This window comes from Felis catus, chromosome A2 (assembly GCF_018350175.1).
Source record: "Felis catus isolate Fca126 chromosome A2, F.catus_Fca126_mat1.0, whole genome shotgun sequence".
NCBI lineage: Eukaryota > Metazoa > Chordata > Mammalia > Carnivora > Felidae > Felis > Felis catus.
The window spans coordinates 102,078,489-102,099,753 of record NC_058369.1 but is presented as its reverse complement, the minus strand read 5'-3'; the positions used below and the strand labels follow the sequence as shown (position 1 = coordinate 102,099,753).

General features: G+C 39.6%; 1 protein-coding gene across 1 annotated transcript in view; it reads right to left on the bottom strand.

Moving 5' to 3' along the window:
• Positions 1–21,265, bottom strand: part of NXPH1 (neurexophilin 1) — a 397,537-nt gene that overhangs the window by 316,834 nt on the left and 59,438 nt on the right. The window contains exon 2 of the mRNA XM_019825521.3: positions 19,552–19,667. The gene's annotated coding sequence lies outside the window, so the exon portion shown is untranslated. The remainder of the gene's footprint in view (positions 1–19,551; positions 19,668–21,265) is intronic.

The following is a 21,265-nucleotide window of genomic DNA, read 5'->3' as shown; positions in this document are numbered from 1 at the left end:
CTTTGAGATGTGCTTTCTATGAGGAGGAGAATCTCTTGTCTGACTTGGCCCCAAAACAGTTGCCAGGTCACAAGCCACACATTCTCTGTTGGGAACAGAGATGCCCTAGTTTCTTGGCAGCACTTACGGATCCTCTAGCCTTCTCCCCTGCAAAGCAGATCTGAAGACCATAGTGAGACAGGACTTTAGAGCTACAGGCAGAGCTGGAAAGAGTTCAGCATTCTTAACGCTGTGTGAAGGGTACATGAAACCTCTCTAGACTATGTTTGCCACTCTTCTATAAACCTAAAATTATTTTAAAAAAAAAGATGTCTGACATACTTGAGAATGCTTCTCCTTCTAACCATTTTCTGGTTTTCTTCTTCCCTTCACAACAACCCTTCTCCCACTTGACAAAAGAAAACACTTCTTCCCCACACTTCATTTAGCTGTGGTAAACTGCCCTAGGGTATAAAACCACCTACAAAGCACACCAGAGGACACATCTCAAATGCCTCTGAGGGTGAGTCTAGTGGGAGGAAAGCAAAGAGTATGCAGGAAGGAATAATGACCAGAGCTATTTTTTTTTTAACCTGTAGCCAATCTCTCTCTCTCCTGCCTACTTACTTCCTTGATTACTACTATAAGCCTACAAACCTAAGAATTTTAATTCAGAACTAAGAAGATTATCACAGGAATGTGGTAATACATTGATGTGAATTTTTCAAGAATTAAAGTCTAGGGGTGCCTGGGTGGCTCAGTCAGTTAAGCATCCGACTCTTGATTTCAGCTCAGGTCTTGATCTCGTGGTTCCTGAGATTGAGCGTCGTGTAGGGCTCTGCCCTGACAGAGCATAGTCTGCTTGGGATTGTCTATCTCCCCCCATCCCTTCTCTCTCTCAAAATAAACAAATAAGAATTAAAAGAAGAATTAAAGTCTAACACTTTTTCTTGGAGAAAAATAACTTTGATCTGGCTGATAAGTTCAACTGCAAGGATTGACTTTGCTAATTATATTATGTGTCAGACATTTGCATATACTGAATGAGCTAAATTTGAAACTCTAAAGTTTTGGTTCAAATATATTTAAAGTACATACAATATGCCAGAATACACATCTTCTGCAGCTATTTAAACTTGATAAAAAATTTTATATATCCATTTTTAGATGTGAGGTTGTAAACACTTTTTCAAAATTTCTTTTAGGAGAATGCAAGCAAAAACTTTTAAGAGCAATTCAGTAGAAAGGGAAGAATCACTGTACTGCACTTTACTAATGTGAAGTGGTATCCTTGAGAGCTGGAAGGGTGTTTGGTCGGTGGGAGTGCATCAGTCAGAGCCCCAGGAGCCACAGGGCATGCTGGGATACAAGCAGATACCGAATAAGATTGAACACATGTCTGGACTGCAGAGACTCAGAGGGAGAAGGCCAGATCCCTTATCTACTCTGGTTTTTGACCTGCCTTGGGTCTTAGATCCTTTTGAGAATTTCTTTAATGTTATAGACTTTCCTCAAAAAATAATTCACATAATTGTGTACTCTCTAAATTTGGGGTACAGTTTAAGGACCCAGTAGGGAAGCCTTGGTAGAGAAGGAAGGATAAAAATGTCAATCAGTGTGTGAGAGCATTCCAAAACATTTTTTACACCCATTAAAAAGCTCAGCCCATATGGGATCATAATATTGACCTGAGAATGAAGCCATGCTCATGACTAGGTATGTCAACTAGGTGCATCATTAGTATATCAGCCATCCTACCCTCCTCCTCCTCTACCACCATCTCTTTCAGCCATTATCCATCTCAGTCTCCCTTCTTCCCTCTGCCCCCCATCCACCCCTGTCCAACATCTGAAAAATACTCTTTAATTTTTAGTGTGAACTAAATCTTGGCCAGTCATTTAATCTGATAACCTGATTTGGAATGAGAGCCAATACTAGCCTATAAGGTGCCTGTATACATTTTTTAAAGTCTCCTCCCTCTCAACAGACAAGTTAGAAAAGCTCCCCTCTAGGAAGACGTAGACCCTAATGTAGGGCTTGACAAGCAGATAACATTTTTGTACAAGGAAAAGGTTACCCCTTCCTCTGGAAGGATGAAGCCAAGCAACAGGGCATAGGTTTTGGTGAACAGCGTTGGCTGGATTTCTGCCCTCCAATCTTGATGTCACAGTCTGAGCTTCCCCTGAAAGCAGAGACTGATGTAAAATCTTAAGCGCAGGTAGTTTCTTTAGGAAATATGATTCATGGAGCAGCAGTGAGAGTGAAACAGAGAAAGAGGAAAGAATAATACAAGGATGCATTACAGAGTTTGTCACTGCTATATGTGACTCATGCTTGATCTTGCTGTAACCTTCTGAGCAGCCTTAGGAAATGTCATAACTGTTCATCCAGGAGACAAAAGGGAGATAGATGTAATTTATCCACTGGCTTCTGTTTCCAGCGGTCAAGGATGTCTCCACAGATGCACTTTCGGGATTCACATGCATGGAGGTCAAGGTTTGGCACTAGAAAAGCTCAGGGGCAGGGAGCAAGATAGATATTAGCACCTGAGGTAAGGTGCTAACAGACGACATCTGTGAGAAGCTGCCTGAATGATGCATAGAACCAGTCACTGAAACATGGCTACAAGGATGCAAGTGGTTCATAAGACGTGTCTTATACAGGTTCACAGCACACACTTAAAGCCCCCTTCCTGCCCATATTTGAATCTTCCCTTAGCTCAAATCCTTCCAAATATTCAACGTTTCACTACCTTACCTTTGCCCTACCTTGAAGCCCACCTTAAAGGAAGAAAATGAGAAGAAAATTGAGATGTATACAGTTTCTAAAAGATAAAGAAGGGATGAAGAGGCCCAGTCAGTACATAATTTGTCACTGGGCTAAGCACACTCTGAAGAAGGCAGCAACCAACACAAAAATGAACCCAAATTACTGTTACCTTAGATGCTCCAAGAATCTTGATCCAGAGATACTTTATGAACAACATCTTTAAAGTCTTTCTGAAGGGCTGGCAATATCACAGCCTTCACTCATCCAAATGAGGCAGCATGTAGTTTGGGAGAACTTGATGTCAGGCAGGACTGTGGCAGGAGAGGGCTGTGGTAAACCACCTGCTCCTGAGTCTCAGCAGAAAGTAGAGAGAAGTCATTTCATATGTTTTGGGTCAATCATAACTCCTCGTGCAATGTCAGAAATAAGCCATTTCAGTCACTGATGGGGTCCACAGCACAGGGTGTGGGAATATAGGGATCCTAAGGAACACATCCATTTACTAGTTCAAGGTCTAACAAGAACAAGGGAGAAGAAGAGGAAATAGAGGCGGAAGGAATAAGGGGCTGAAACAACAAATCTGGCAGGTCAAGGCCAAAGGAGATGGGAAGATTAGTGCTTCAAGAATGGTTTAGTTTAAAAAAAAAATGAGGGGGCCCCAAGCCCAACCTCAGCTGGGGCCACCCAATTGGAACCTAGGCCAAATTTCTGCAATAAACACTTCTGGATCACATTTAAAAATTTTTTAGATAAATAAATAAATAATAAAATATGAATGAATGAATACACACATAACAGGGAGGATAAAAGAAGGTGGAGAGGGATGTCATAAATGAATGAGATTTAACTAGTAGAACTGAAAATAGTAGAAAGGAAATGGTTAAAGTCAGACTAACACAAAAAGACGCACGCATGTGCACACAGAGCAGAAACCACAGACACACTTGTGCCCTCAATCCTTCCTGCACAGCTGTTAGCACTTGCAGGAAGCCCCACCTAATCCCCAGGCTCAGTTGCCACCTCTCCTGGACGCCCTCCTCTACTACAGCCCTCCTTAAGCTGTGTGGAACTGATTGCTTACTTGTCTGCCTCCCCACTTTGAGTGTTTGTTCATTTCTGGAAAGCAGAAACCTTGGCTCTTTTTTGTAGCAGTGTATAATTCAAAGTTGTATCCCTGTGACAAAATATTGGTTAAAAGAATAAACCAACTATCCTTTCCATGAAATGGAAGTGTGAAAATAAGTCTAGAAAAGTCAAATTCAGAGTGAAGTAGTTTTGGTTAAAGACAAAACGAAACATAATAAAAATACAAAATTCTTATTAAAAATACAGATTATTTGCTTTCATACCAAGGGATTCTGATTCAAACTTTCTATCTCTCTAATTGCAGTTTCAAGTTTAGAAAGAAAGAGTTCTCCCAGGAAATTCTTGCCATCAAGCATTTTCTTCCAATTCTGACAAAACAGTATTTCCAGCTTTCAATTATATATTCAGAAAAACTTTCAATCCAAAATAAGATAAAAATGGTATCAAACAGTATTTATCTTTCTCTGTCTGACATATTTATATAGACCACATTTTCTTTATCCAATCATCCACTGATGATCACTTAGGTTGTTTCCATCTCTTGACTGTTATAAACAATGCTTCAATGAACATGGGGTGAAGATATGTTTTTAAGTTAGTGTTTTCATTTTCATTTCATTCCATTTCCTTCAGATACATTCCCAGAAGTGGAATTACTAGATCATATGGTAATTCTTCTTTCAATTTTGGGGGGAAACCTCCATACTGTTTTCCAAAGTGGCTGTACCAATTTACATTCCCCACCAACAGTGCACAAGCATTCCTTTTTTCTCCACATCCTCACCAACACTTCTTTCTTGGTAGTTGCCAGATGCATGGGGGGAAGGTGTGGGCAAAATGGATGAAGAGAATCAAAAGTCATAAGGATGTAATATATAGCATGGCAACTATAGTTAATAATACTGTATTGCATGTTTGAAAGTTGCTAAGAGGGTAAATCTTAAAAGTTTTCATTACAAGAAAAAACCATTTATAAGCAAGTATGGTGATGGTTGTTGACTAGACTTGCTGCAGTGATCATTTCACAAAATACACAGATATTGAACCATTATGCTGTATGCTGGAAATTAATATAATATACATCAATGACACTTCAATTTTAAAAAGAGAAAAAGGAAGGCAGTTCATACATGCAAATACTTTGTCATCACTTCAATGATTTTGACTCAGTAGTAGTTTTGACAGGAGCCAAGTGAATTTACACTTTTACAGAACTTCTGATTCAGGTGATCCATGAGCCACACTTTGTGGAAAAGCCACTGGAGATCTATTGAACTATAGACAGTAAACCCTATGCTAACCAACTGTTTTATAGTGATAATTCTGTCCAAGGGCATACAAGAATCATCATCAATGAGCATGTCCTCCTGGGGCAGGAGGCCCCAGGAAGCACTGGGATCACATGCAGGGCTGTCCTATCCATGTCAGGAGACAGAAAAGTGAAAGCAGGCCTGACCCTGAGGCACTGCTAAAGCAAAATGATGTAGTATGTCAGGAACATAGTATGTGAAAGTCTCTCACAGTGGGAAGTATGTTTAATTTCTTCAAAGAAGAGGTTAATGGTCAACAAAAATATATAATCAAATATGCTTCATAAGGAGGAACCTTTATTCATTTTCTTGGAAACACTGAGGAGCTGTCCTAAAAAGGGTGGGGCTGATGAACAGAGATGTGTTGGAGAAGAGAAAGGTGTAAGGAACAACCAGAAGCATAATAGAGAATGACTCCACAGGGGAGAGAGTACTAGGGCTGGAGAGTTTCACCAATGGATTTTATAAAGGGCTTTGACAGTTTAAGGCTTTGACACAGGCTTAAGGGAAATGGCCAAGCCCACCATACATGGATGAACAAAGACCTTGATGAAAACAGGGTTATAAAAAAACATCTGGAAATGAAAAGCCATCCTGTTACTGAATCCAATTAGCATCTCCATCCATTGCTGTGTCTTCCATGACACTGTACATACAGCAGGCACTTAGCAGATGCTCCTAATATTGGCTATGAGAGGCATCTCCTCAGATACAAAACCCATACAATCTAAAAGAAAGAATATTTCATAACTTTTAATCATCCTAAAATAATAATAATAATAATAATAATAATAATAATAATAATAATAATAGTGGTACCAAGAAAGACATAAAGAGATGGCAAGGGTGTACCTTGGCTCAATCTGGAAAATCTAGAAATATCAAAATTGGTCTGATGCTGTGAGTAGCTCTGCCAAGAGTAAATTTACATGAGTATTATTTGGCTTGAGGAGGGTTTTTATTTTCTTCTGTTTTTCTTTTATTATTCTCTTTTTTTTCTTTTTTGGCATGGGAAATGCTAAGTTTCTTTAAAAGACAAAAAGTTGATGTCAAGCAAAAAATAATGGACTGTTGACAGAAAAGGAAATGTCTGAGGTCAGTGGGAGAGACAACACAGTGAAACAGGATCACTCAAACACTGCTGGAGTAAGAACAAATTGGTACAAAATTTTAAAAAACAATTTGACAGTATATATCAAACATCCTACATTTTTAAAATAAAATCTTTGACCCCCCCCCCAACTTTACTTTGGAGAATCTCTCTAGGAAATAACTGAAAACTATGCTGTTTATCAGTGTCATTTAAAATAGCCAGAACACTGAAGAAAAATATCTGAACATCTTTATAGAAAACAATTGCGATTTAGCACCTGAACATCCCTTCAATTTAGGGGAAATCCCAAGAGGTAAAGACTTCCAGGCCTAGCCTCCCCCTGTGGAAGACAAGTGGGCCATGTGCCTGCAACACAGGCTCAATCAGTCAGATACCCATACCTGGAATTTTGAATATTGAAAGTGTGGCACAAAGTCACACTAGGGGACAGTTGGAAATCTATAATAATTGAGAATGTTTATTCTGGGAATTACTGAATCACATTATTTTTTTAAGTAGGCTGCACACCCAGCACAGAGCCCAATGTGGGGTTTGACCATGAGATCACGACCTGAGCTGAAATCAGGAGTTGGATGCTTAACCAACTGAGGCACCCAGGTGCCCCTGAGTCACATCTCATATGTTAAATTTAAATCCATTTAAATTCATATGTTCACCATGTGTCACATGTGAAAGCTAGAACATTCATTGGAAAGTAACTGGACTTTGAAAATTATACTGAGGATATATGGTGCTATAGACTGAATCATTTCTTGCCAAAACTCATATGTTGAAGTTCTGATCCCTAGTGTGATAGTATTTGGAGATGGGGCCTTTGGGGGGGGGGGTAATTAATTTTGGATGAGTTCATGAGAATGGTGTCTTCACAATGGAATTAGTGCCCTTACAGAAAGAGAGACGAGAGGGCTTGCTGTCTCTCTGCCATTGTGAAGAAACAGCAAGAAGGCAGCTGTCTGCAAGCCAGGAAGAAAGCCTTCACCTGGGAACCAAATCAGCTAGCATTCTGGTCTTAGATTTCCAGCCTCCAGAACTGTAAGAAATAAATTCCTGTTGTTTAAGCCACTCAGTGTATGGTATTTTGTCATAGCAACTTAAACTGACTCATACACGAGGGAAGATTTGGAGGTCTCTAAGTACTTTGAACAGTCAACTGCCACTCTTGTGTGATGAATGAGAAGGCCCTCTAATAACCTCATATAAAGAAGTTGTTTTGCAAGAAAAAAATCCATTTCTCTTTATCCCTTGCTTCTCCCTACCACTAGTCTTATAACTAGTGTCAGATCCCAGCATGTTTTGGAAATACAATTACAAAGTCAAACACTTGCAGGAAAGGTTTCTACACCAAAAGGATTGCTGGAATGTACAATTTTAAGTCAGAAAAATCTGGGGAATATGTGTAGAAAGAATTCTGAAGTTTTTCAAACAAGTGTACTCAGCACAAGTACATTCACCAGAGACTGTAGATTTGAGAAACGAATTCAAGCAGTTACAAGCTGTTTTAATTGGTGTTGGGAGGCTTTTCCTGAAACTTAAGACATAACAGAGGGCAACACTAAATGAGATGCCAGAAAACAAACAAACAAACAAACTTGGTTTATAAACAGGACTATATACAAAGAGCTCATGAAATACGAATGATGGGATGAACTATCATATGCAACTCATCTACCACCACCCATCCTCTATAGCAGTCAAGTGGCTCTGACACCATTCATCAAGGCCGTGAGAAATACGTTGGTGAGGAGAGTGTTAATATCTCTGAAAAGTACTTTAAATGGCTCTTGACTAAGACCAGGATACTGAGGGAGGCACTGCAGCAAAACAGACCCCCTGAACTCCCTGAGGATGGAAGGATCCTGAGATGTCAGAGATTCAGAAGCACTGCCGAACCACCTAACACAAGATAAGAGTGGCTGCCACAAACAAAAAGGAGGGCCAGAGTGAAAACTGGAGTGGCTGACTTGCAGCTGTTCTCTCTGACAGAGAACAACTGACCATGAAGTCTACGGCACCAAAGTTTACCAGCAGATCACCAAAGTGCTACCTAGTTTGTATAACTGGTTAAGACTCCAGGCTGGTGAAAAGAGGCCTAATCTGAGCTATAAGCATCAACGATCTCAATACCTCATGGATGAAGAGCTTCTTAACTGGAGGGGAAGAGGGATGTCCTTGAGGAGGACTCAATACAAGCACTTTCTGTGAACACTTCCCCTAGCCTTCAAACAGAACCTGTGGCACTGGGGACTTTTGGTCACATGCTAAGGTTCACTTTGAATCTTGGCTATTCAGAGTACCACTGGAGTTCACCTGTTAGATAGGGGCTTATTGGGTCTTCTGATAAATATTGATAAATTCCAAACAAAGAGCATATCAACATAGCCCTGGTGGAACCCCCAAAATATTATGGGTATAATAACACAATAAATAACACAATAACATGAGTTATTTCCCTATATTCTGGTATACCATTGCCAACTTATCAGCTCACAGATTCCTCTTCCTGGCTCCTTGATTTGTAGAGCTAGTGAAGTGGTGAATCTCAAGTCAATAAAACTTGAGAAACATTTTTAAAAATTTTAATGTGTATTTATTTTAGACAGAGAGAGACAGAAAAAGAGGAAGGGCATGAGCAGGGGAGGGGGAAAAAGAGAGGAGGACAGAGGATCCAAAGCAGGCTCTGTGCTGACAGCAGACAGTCCGATGCGGGGCTCAAACCCACAAACTGTGACATCATGACCTGAGCCGAAGTCAGACACTTAACCGCCTGAACCACCCAGGGTCCCTGTAAAATATTTTTAAAAGCCTGCTTTACTTCCCTGGAATGAAATTCATAAATATAACCAATCTACACACACACGCACGTACATACATACATACATACATACATACATACATACATAACAACCAGAATGGCCTACCTATAATATGAAGAAGAAATAAAAGGAAATTAATTTATAATTAATGCATGATTGCATTGGAAGTCATAATAGATTAGTCAGATACTTGCCCCATACAAAGAATCACTGTGAATGTTACATCTGTCAATGAAGGGTGACATATGTATGTCATGTGGCAACTCAAGACACAGAAGCAGCATTGCCATCATTGATGTGATTTTGAAAACTTGTGTTCACGTCAACACAATTAGGCTATTAGAATATCTGGAGTATCATTTGCAATTTGTGCAGGGGTAGGACAATGCTCTCTTGCAGAGGTCTGCCTTGTGTGCAGGGTGACTAACATTCCCGGCCCTCATCTGCTGAATCTGGTAGCACTGATCAATCATGGAGCAGTCAAAAGTGTGTCCACAAATTTTCAAAATGTCCCTGAAGGTGGTACCACCCATGTTGAGGACAAGTGTAGAAAGTGAGGACCATAAAGCAGGGAGGGCTACTTGGGTAAATCTCCAGGATGAGTGTCTTCCTCCAAACATGAAAAAGGTAGAGGAGGTGATTCCCACTAGAATATAAGCTACATGATGGCAGGAACCTTTGTTTTGTTCACCTACATATCTCAAAGATGTAGAACAGATGTGGCACTCATTAGGCACTGAATACATATTTGTGGAACAAAAAATGGAAAATTCCATTTAACCTTTCAGTTTAGCACACACAGAAGACATTAGGGTCTCAGGGAATAATTGAAGGTAGTGACAACATGCTCACTTAATCAATTGATTGCACTATGTGAAAGTGCTCTTCCAGTTGTGTTGTTCTTCCTGAAGCAAATAAATACAGATTTGGGTATCTAGTATGTGGCTTTCAATTTTTAAAAAATGTTTTTCTCTCTCTGTATCACTAAAACCAGAAAAGTCCAGAAGCAGTTTGCTACAATCTGGCAAGGTGCATAGTATATTTTTACCATCCTGCCTCAGAATCTTAGGAAATCGCTAGCTCCATGCTGTAATTTGGTACCAAAAATTTTTTTGAACATCACATCCTTCCACAAGATACCATGTCTGTCCCTTATAGAGATGATATCTTAATACGTTCTGTAAACCAAGACAGAATTTATCCTAGAAACCTTGGGTAGATACCTACATATCACAAAGTGGCATTTAAATCCCTTAAAAATATAAAAACCTGATAATTTAAGGAGGGTAATATCAGAATATTCTTTCCAAGGTTTCTATGCTATGCAGGGAGCCTCCTACCACACAGACAGTTTTCTTGGGCCTCTTTGTGTATTGGAGGCAACATTTAAAGATTGCACAGTCAAGGGTGCCTGGGTGGCTCAGTCAGTTGAGTATCTGACTCATGATGTCGGCACAGGTTCATGGTATCAAGCCCTGCCTCAAGCTCTGTGCTGTCAGCTACGAACCTGCTTGGTATTCTCTCTCTCTCTCTCTCTCTCTCTCTCTCTCTCTCTCTCTCTCTCTCCCCATCTCTCCCTCTCTCCCTCTCTCCCTCTCCCTCTCTCTCTCTGCCCCTCCCCTACTTGAGCCCTCTCTCCATCTCTCTAAAAATAAGTAAATAAAAACACTTAAAAAATAATTTCTTAAAGATGGCACAGTCAGAAGAGAGAGCCCAATGACCAGGATCCTAAGTGTCCTAGGCAATGTGACCTTGGCTACATCTCATCTCCCTTGACTCTCCAGTCTGCCCATTAGTTCCATAAGTCACCCAAATTACCCTTTCAATATAATATGCTTTTCTGTTTCCATTTGCCAGAGTTGATATTTTTTTTTATATTTGTATCCAAGAACCCTTACTGGGTTTGGGTTTATTCAACAATCCAAATTGGAGAACAGAAAAAAAAAAATTATAGTCACAATAAGTTCACAAGCATACAGTGAATATTTATATAGTATTAAGTGAAAATAGCAGGATGCAAAATGTTATTACGTAAATAAGTACAATAAACATAAAAAGTGTGCATAAAACACTGGAAGAAAAAACATTGAATGGTTTTCTCTGATAATGGGAAAATGGATGCTTTTTCTTTTTCCTTCTATTTCCAATTTTCTATAATGAATACCTAATTCATTTATAATAGAAAATGCTTATCTTGTAAAAATCAGGTTAGCAGGAAGATAATAAAATTTGAAAAGACTTCATATATTAGAAACTATTAATGTTTTTGTATGCTAAGTTAGAATAAAATCCTTTCTAATAAAAAAAATCTGTTGGGATAAATGAATCAATGTAGAAAAGTTTTTTGAGCTCATTAAAAGTCATGTGTAGCATTCCTCTCTGGAGCTGCATTTATTACTGTCCCTGCTTAGCTCATGGGAATCACTAAACAGCACTCTGAAAAAGGAGGACTAAAGGGTACTTTCAGAGGAGATATTGGAGCCTAGAACCTTGGTGTATTTGTTTCCCATTGCCACTGTAAAAAGTATCACAAACTTAGTGCTTAAAACAACACAAATTTATCACCTTGCACTTCTGAAGGGCAATAGTCTAAAACAGATGTTGGCCAGGCTGTGCTCATTCTGGAGGCCCTGGGGGAGATTTTCCTTCCTTGTCTCCCCGCCCCCTCCCCCCCACTTCTACAGGCCACATCCTTGGCTCATCACCCCACCAATCACTCAGACCTCTGCTTCCTTATCACTCCTTCTCTGGCTCTGACCCTCCTGAATTTGTCTTATAAGGGCTGTAATTACATTAGATGAATCCAAATGGTACAGGACAATCTCTCCAACTCAAAATCCTTGATTTAATCTTATCTGCAAAGCCCCTTTTGTTATGTAAAATAACATGTTCCCACGTTTCAGAATTAGGATATAAACAACCTTTGGCAGGTAGGATATGATTCTGCCTACCATACTTGAACTTTCAAAACCTCAGCTATCAAATAGGACTCAATGCCTTTCTGGAATGGGAGAGGGGTATGACTATCTTTTCAGGGCAATTTTCTTCACTGCCTTCCCCAGAGCCTGGGTACTAGCCATGGCACGCTGGTGGCTACAAAATGAACTGAAGTGACGCTTGCACCCCGCAAACAAGATTTCATGACACAGCACTTAAAAAAGTTTCTGAGTTTTCTGAGTTTTTTAAAAGTTTGAAGGGGGGCGCCTGGGTGGCGCAGTCGGTTAAGCGTCCGACTTCAGCCAGGTCACGATCTCGTGGTCCGTGAGTTCGAGCCCCGCGTCAGGCTCTGGGCTGATGGCTCGGAGCCTGGAGCCTGTTTCCGATTCTGTGTCTCCCTCTCTCTCTGCCCCTCCCCTGTTCATGCTCTGTCTCTCTCTGTCCCAAAAATAAATAGACGTTGAAAAAAAATTTTTTTTTAAAAAAAAAAGTTTGAAGAGCACTGTGTTCCTTTAAAATCTTCAGGCAGTGCTTGCTTCGGCAGCCCATATACTAAAATGTTCAGGCAGACTGGAAATTCTTGGGGTTTTTTGTTGTGGCTTCTTTCTATTGGACTAGTCTATTTTCCTCACAATATCCACCAGAAAAGAGAGTATTACGCATTTATGTGGTGACCTCTCCCAATAAAACATTTTCTATCTGCCTATGAGAGAAGCAAAGTATAAGACATGAGTCATAAGGCAATTAACTAGGTACCTTGGGAAAAGAAATAAAAGAAGAAAGTGATAAGTAAACTCTCTTCTGGGATAGCTTTTGCCTGATAGCAGCAACAATTAGATCAGAACAACTAAAGAATCACCTTGTCACAATTATTTTTACAGTATTTTGCCACTTTAGATGCTCTGGAGAGAAGTGTTGTATGTTTCTTATGTTGTAATAGGCAATTTCAACAATTACATTTGTATAGCACTTGATTACTACAAAATGTTTTCATATAAATCATTTAATATTATTTAATGTATACGTTATTTGGTGTATTTAATAGAATAAATGTGCACTTTTAACAATTTCTTTTCTCTATTAACACTTTTGCTTGCCATCAGAGTGGTATGATGGTAATCATTTTACAACTGGCTTTGCTCCCTACCTGCCCCCAGTTAAGCCCTAATATGTGGTGATTTCAAATATCCATATGGAAACACTGCCACCATAGTTGACTGCAAGTTACCAGTGCATCACTGAGTTAGGAAGAGATGTGCACAATCAGACCTGGCAAGTAGATTGAAGTGGGCTCCAGAATCTCTCTCCTATTTAGTACCCAAGCTTCCTGTTAATGGTCTCGTATCCTAGTAGGCTTAACTAAGGGGAAAACAACTGGCCTTTGAGGAAACACCCAGGTGGTACTCTGGAGCTCAAACCAGCTTCCACAGGAATTATAGTATGTAGTTGTGTTATGCTCTGCCTACTTGCCCTTTGCTATTTCTGTAGCCTCTTCTGGCTGCAGTGTGCCTTAACCTCTATTGGATAACACTTGTTACTCTTCTGTGGCATACAGCCCTCAAGCTACTAGCTTGCTTCACCATCAGAATATTTAGCTAGTGATTCGTGGAGCACAGGATTAGAGAAGCCCAGTTTTCTTGCCTCAAATATTTCCATGTGGTATAGACCAAAGCCAGTCTCCTCTGGATCTCAGCACAGAATCACACCCTTAGTTCCTTCACTCCCTGTGTTTGGCCAGGGTGCATTTCTTTAGAAAATCACTCATACACTAATCCTCATCTTGGGGACCTGCTTCTGAGGCACCCAACCTAAGACATGTATAGAGATGATCACACCAGGTCTTTGCCTCTAATTTGACCTTGTTTCAACCTCACCCTCTGGATTCTTTAACTACGCTATTCTCCCGGCAGTTGGTGTAAAATTTATCAAGAATTTCTGATTATGAGAATTCAATGTATTTACAACATAGAATATTATTGGGTGGGGTAGGATATCAAATTCTGGGGAAATGTGCATTTTAAACTGTTTAATTAAAGTAACAAAATGTGAGAAGTTCTTATACATATTTTCTGAAGCTTCTAGCTCCAAGCTACCCCCAACATAAATTAGGCCTATTTAATCATACCACCCACTTCCTGATTACACCCAATCACATGAGCAGCATTTCAGACGGTGTGCAGGGAGAGTTATGCCATAATATGGGGGATTCTGTTATTAACATAAGCTAACCAGATCTTTTCTGGCTGAGGAAAAAGAAAAGATCTCTCTGCTCTCAGTGGAAAAGATTTAATTTGTCTTCAGAAACACATCCTGTAACTAAGTGGAAAGGTCTGTTGCGCCTGTAAGAGGATGCCAAGTGCACAATCTGTAACGAGAAACCTCTACAATTTACCCATAACAACACAAAGCGAAGACACAGCTCCTGACTTCTAGAGACTTTCTTTGGCTCCACACACAGAAAAAGACCCCAGAGGAATGAATGCTTCTGTTTCCAGACTAAAATATAATAAAAATCCTACTACCAGTAAATTTTAAAAAGAAGTTCTCTGCAACGAACAGTGAGAATTCCTCTCAGTGTAAAAAGTACATGCCTGTTGGTGCACATACCTGACTGAGGTAATATGAATGAAATTATGTCCTTACTCTGTGTGGATCATGAAACCAAAATAGGATAAAATTCACAGTTTTGGGGGAATAGGGGAAGATGCAAAAAGATGCCTTAAAGCCTCATCTGTTAGTATTTCCTCATCTTCTGGAAGAGAGAAGGTTAACTTCTCATATAGCTTCTAGAGAGTACTTACAAATGCATTCAGAAAATAAAGCAGATGTTGGCAGCAAGAATAAAAATATGAACAAATGGGAACTATTACAGAACTTTATAATCTGCATCCACACATGAACTATTACTTCAATTATTGAAAAAAGTGCAGTCCAAACAAATTCTCAGGCCATGCATTCTCAGGCACCTTGCAAAGTCGCTGTCCAAAGATAGCACACAGGAAGTTAAATCTTGAGAGAGTCTTTTTTTGTTTTACTGATTTTATCACACCACCTAATTACAAAATTTTCCAGCTTAAGGGGAAAAAATATTTCAAAAGAAAAAAATATACTTTTAAGCTGTTAACCAATTAGAAATAGGATAGCAGATTAAAGAATAAAAATTGATAAAAGAACTTTAATATTATGCTAACTCTGTACACATTGGTGTTGAGAAAAGGAATTGCAGAAGCCTGCATGGGTCATAAAAATTAATTAGAGACTTTATTTACATAAAACATTACCATCTAGGCATCTATGACAAGAGATTGTTATGGAGCTCTGTGTGTGTGTGTGTGTGTGTGTGTGTGTGTTCACTCATTGCTCACAGAAACAGAAGTCCAGGTAGAAATGTAGGCACATCATACACGTATTGGCTTACACAACAAGCCAGATTATATTCTTTTGTACTGTCAACGAAATGCAGTTCTACTCAATTCAATGCCATTATGGTAGGAAAAGGGTTTCTACATCCAGTAAGAAAAAAAAGAGAGAGAGAAATGAAACATTTGAAGAGAAGAAAGTATAGTCATATGACAAGACCAAGCAGCTTCAGAAACCATGTGCCTTACATAAAACAAAGTAGATGATTTCTTGTCTTGTGCAAAACCTTAAAGGAGCCTTATGATTGTTTATCGTCTTCCCCACAGAGGTATATGGGTGGCAACTGAATTGTAATTGTTTGTTCTTCCTACTCATTGCATTGCTATTGCCCTGACCTTCACCTTTCAAGTCCTATAGTTGTTCAAGTTAAAATCCCATTTCATTGTTATTACAGTTCTCTCTGGTGGGCATGTGGATAAGTGATAAGAAGGGTGAGAGGGATGTAGGGAAAAGCTAGAAACCAAATAGCAAAGCCTAATTAAAAGTGCCTCATAAAGACATAATCTTTGACAAGTGATTGAGTTCAGAGTGTCTCCTAACCCTGTCTTCCTTTGTACCACACAATGGCACCTTGAGCATGGCATTGAGGCTCCGTCCAATGGCAGACAGAGGCGAGAGAGGAGACATGTGTGGGCAACAATGAGCAGGAGTATTGGTTTTGAACTGAGAGTGTCAGGCTGCTGACAGACCGCAGCCTGACACAAAGCTGGCAAATGACAAAGCGAGGGAGCTGGTAATGAGACACTGTTTGCACCCGTAAATGGGCACCCAGTAAAGAGACATGAAGGAAAGGTCACCAGGTGGAATGCATGAATGACAGAGCCCAAGGAGGTAAAAGTCACCTGCCCTGAGAGGCATCTGCGTGCAAGGCAAGCAGCAGTGTTGAGCTGGCAAGTGGGGATGCCCTGCGGGGCCTGACTTCCCACAGCTGTGGCCACAAGGCAGGGTTCAGGATTCCTCAGGCAGCTGCGACAGGAGACAAACCTTGACACGTACAGACCTCCAGCGTCCTGTGTAAGGACTCAGCACCGCTCCTGGGAGCCCACAGTGGGTGGGGATTAGCATTTTGACCGTCCTCGGTATTGGGGATTAAACTGCAGTTGACACTTCCTGACAGGACTGTAAGGTACAGTGGATGTGGTCAGGATTCCCAAGAAGCTTGGCAGGCCACACAGTTTCAGAAGGCTGGGTAACAGCTAGAGGAAACTCATCGAGCAGGAAACCTGAAAGGACTCATAGGGGTCTCTAAGGTTATTGTAACCTGGGTTACAAAAGGAAAAGCCCCTGCAATCTGAGGCAAACATCTGAGAAACATGTCTGAACAGAATTGTTCACAGTGCAATGCTCAAATATCAGTGGTCGTTTGCCCCAGAAGACAGAGCATCCTCTACTCCTGTCACACTGTCTGTATACGCTCTTCCACTTGGGAAAGTCAGTCACTTTGCATCTACAGGAGGGCTGCGTCAAACAGGCCTCCCAGCCTTCTCTTTGGGTGTCCATTCTTGATAGACATCAAAGGCAACATGAGTACAAACAGCCTGACAGCTCTATTAACACAAAGGAAACAATTCATAACTGGTTCAAAGTATTGAAAACAACTCGGTTTGTAAAATCTGTATTTCAGACAACATTCCAGAAAACAAAATTTTTAAAAAATACATTATGAGAGTATTAGATACTAGTACATATGGAATGAAGGCTGTGTTTTTTAACATTCTTTATAAATTCTTTTTTTTTTCTAATGCAGTCTGAGTCAACTCCATAAAGTTGGCCTGTTACACTTTATTCTTTCAAATACCACTCCTCTAATAAAGGCTTCTATTGAAGACCTGCATGGATTGTTAAGAACTGTCACCATAAAAATATTATCTCCTGGTCTTTGATATTTTCTAAAGTAAAAGAGCAATTAGAATGTAACTCTGGTTAAGTTTAGCTGGATTCCAATCCAATTAGCTTTATAAATTAATAACTCTTCGTATTTTAACAGTAAGTGATGTTGTTTAACTAGTCAGTTTACTGTTTCCAGTCTTAGTTCAGAATTTCACATTCTGATGAGTTACAGAGTTTTAATTGAGTGGGTGAACATTCATCCAGAAAACTGTGCTAAAACTTCTGTCAGAACACTGTGGTAACATTAAGATTCCCAGGTGTAACAAAATTACAATAATCTATCTCTAGAATTCATAGTATTTATAGCAGGAGTCACAAATAAGCTGCCTAGGGATATTCTAGGCCTGCAGACAGGTTTTTTTTTCTTTTTCTTTCTTTCCTTCTCCCTATCTTTCTTTCTTTCTGTTTTTTAATGTTTATTTTTATTTTTGAGAGAGATAGAGAGAGAAAAAAAAAACCATGAATGAGGGAGGGGCAGAGAGTGGGGGACAGAGGATCCGAAGCAGGCTCTGTGCTGACAGCAGCAAGCCTGATGCAGGGCTCAAAGTCCCATGAATTGAGCCAAAGCTGGATGCTCAACTGACTGAGCACCCAGGCACCCTCTCTATCTTTCTTTCTTTCTTTCTTCCCCAGAACTATACACACACACACACACACACACACACACACACACACACACGCACATACATACAGATATATAGAGATTAGTTAGCATCACCCCAAGTTAAAGTCATGTAGATTGCACATTGTTAAGGGCAGAAGCTTCAGACTTGAACAGCAGCTGCCCCCCACCCCCTTGAATGGCTTACATGTTCTTCCATTCTTTTCCATTCTTACTAGGTCTATGTCATTTACTTGCTTTAAGTACCTGGCTCCTGTGAGCAGGCACTCACATTTGCCACTACCTGTTCACATACAGGGTCATGCAATGTTTGTCTCACCTTAAGGCTTTATCTTTCTTAGAATTTTCTACATCTTTGCAGTAGAAATTCTGCAACTGGGTTCTGCAATAACTTTCTCTCCTTTTTTCACGAAGCACATTGGAAATAAAATTAGTTCACCAAATATTAGGATATAAAAGGAATTAAGACCAGCATCAGCAAATGCTTTAGTGCCAACAGGCATCAAAATGTCCAACATCATCTATGACGTGGCCTAAAGATTTAAGGATAGAAGGTGTTATCAAAAGGAAAAGGAAGCAAATGTGACATCCAGGAAAGAAGGGAAAAAAGAAAATACCTGAGTGAGTGAGGATAAAGAGAGAAGCAAACACAAGGAGAGAAAGGCACTGTGTCCCTCTGGTAGAGAGACACCCACAGTGCCACCCACGACTCTCTCAGGGGCAGCTCAGCGGCCCAGATAACACCAGTTACCTACCCAGGATTAAAGCAACATATTAGAATAAAATTTCTCAGGGAGGAGGAGGAAGAGAAGGAGGATTTTATCTGCTAGGTAACAATGTTATGCAATCACTTGCAAAATGAGTAGAGATAAACCATTTGTTCCAAACAAATCCACTAAAGAAAAGTAGTTCTCCTTGAAATGTGTTCATTTCTCTCAAGGTTTTGCTGGTTTGAGTCTTAGGTAAGCCCACCTAATAGTCAGTAATAGACACTAATCTCATCATCTCCTAGACCAACCACACTGGTGACAAAAAAAAAAAAAAAAAAAAAGCTCATTTCATTATTTCAGCTTATTCCCAATATTTAATAATAGGAGACATTTTGAGGGCACTAACAGGGTTACTTGTCAGGAACTCCTTTTACATAAGGCTAAAAACACGCCAGGAGTGACACTTGAAATTGATCATCCTTTTAGCCATTCTGTCAGGCTTCCGAAAATTAATGAGTGGGCTGCAGAAGGGAAGTGGCTTACCAGAACATCGCACAAATTTGCTGATCCTGACTTGTTGAAATTCTGCTTACCTAATGCAAAGCTAAACACCTCACTTCTCCACAGTGTTCACATCCTACCCAAGTCTCCTCCTGGGCTTCCTCCATATTCCCTGTCACTCCCTCCTCAGGCAGTCACAGTGAAATACAAAAGAGAGCAGCAAAAGTCACTCTCTTCAGCTAACGGAATGACACAAGGGATACTTTTCACCCTTAAACTACAAAATCACTGTACTTATGCAAAAGTCAAGGTTCCAAATGTCGTATGACATGTATTCAACAATACTAACTGCATGAATATGGTGTTCAAATCACTACCTGAGGTGCAGTAAGAAACTTACCTGGCTGAGGAAATATCTTGATCAGGAAGCTGTTTCTCCCATGGCAAGGTTTACTTCTGCACTCTGTAGGAAAGACTTCTGCCATTTTCCAAGTATGAGAAACTCAGTTGCAGGAGCTGTGGAAAGAAACAATATTCTCTGTCCTTAAAATACTATAATTTACTGAGCTAGAGAAAAAACATAAACTCAAAAAAAGTTAAGTATAACAGCAAGTGACAACCATTAATAAGGCATTCTCCAAGTTATGGCAATTGAATAATAAACACTCCACACATATTTCTCACATTCACTTCCCCCTATAAACCCTAGGTCCTGGCTAAGCCCCTTTAGTCACAGAGCTGTATCAGACAACACTGCCATCTAGTGGGCCTTTGAGGAAACTATCAGAACCCACATTTATGAAGTTGTTTTTCTTCTTGCTAACTAAAGCACTTAACAGGGCCCCAAAGTTATCTTCTGAATACTCCTGGACTTGAATTTCAGCTCTACCACTTAGCTCTGCAAACTTGAGAAGTTACTCTTGTGCCTCAGTTTCCACCTCTGTAAAATAAGCAAAATCATAGTACTTGCCTTGCAGGAATTTTGTGAAAAGTAAATGAATTAGCACTTGTAAGGGACTTAAAACAGTACCTGGGACACAGGAAGCTCTAAGATTTTATTTTATTGTCAATATTACAATAATATTTTCTGATGATGCTTTTTAAATATTTGTACTTAATCCATACTTTGGGATAAATAGACTTTGTTGCTTGGCTTGGAGCCATAACTACCACAGATGACATTGTTGAAATTAGAAAAAATGTTTAGATTTTTAAAAAATATTCTTAAACTTTCAGACAGGATCATGGTTATAAATTAATAACCATCTGTTCACATTAACTTCACAGAAGCTAAGGAACCACTGAGAGGGAAGTGAAGATGATTGGCTGCAGATGACATTAGAAAAGAATAATTTCCTGAAGCATTTGTTTGGGGTTTTGTTAAATTTAGAAATATTGAGAAGCAGAGAATAGAAAAAAGGAGGATACATTCCAAGTGATGAAAATAGCATGTGCAAAATCTTAGAGGAATGAGCAAATGGAAAGCTTACAATTCAGATAAAGCTCTGCTTTAAAAAAAAAAGGATACCTTGGCAATTAAATTAATTTTAATGGCTCTTGAATATATATATATAAAAGAGTGTATAAACTCTTTTTCTTACAGTCTAGAACATAATACTGCTGTCTTAAAACCCAAACTGTGATCTAGATCCAAAAAAGAAAGTGGAGTGTATTGTCAACATCCTTTTTCCATCACAGTATTTAAAGTGGATGAAAATTGAACATATTAAAAGAGATTTGCCCTCCAATTTTCACACTGCTCTAAACTGAGCATGAACTGATGCAGGGGATCTGAGCAGTGGGGGTGGGTGGCAAAAAGCGTGTGTATTCATGACAGCAATCAGAATCAGATGCTTAATTTATGGACTCATAGCACATAAAAGGAAAAAAATCAAGCATTTACTGTAGCTGCTGCTGATTACTGACTATTCATTAAAAAGGTATTTGGCTAGTGCCAATGTAACCCCAATGTTCTTTGTAAAGAAAAAGTCTATCATGCAGTTTTCCTATAAATTATGCAGTTCCCTGTTCATTCTTCTTCAAAAACCCATGTCCTGCTTCATAATAAAGAGCTGTTTAAAGGTTCTTACAGCCTAGGGATTGTGGCTAAAATA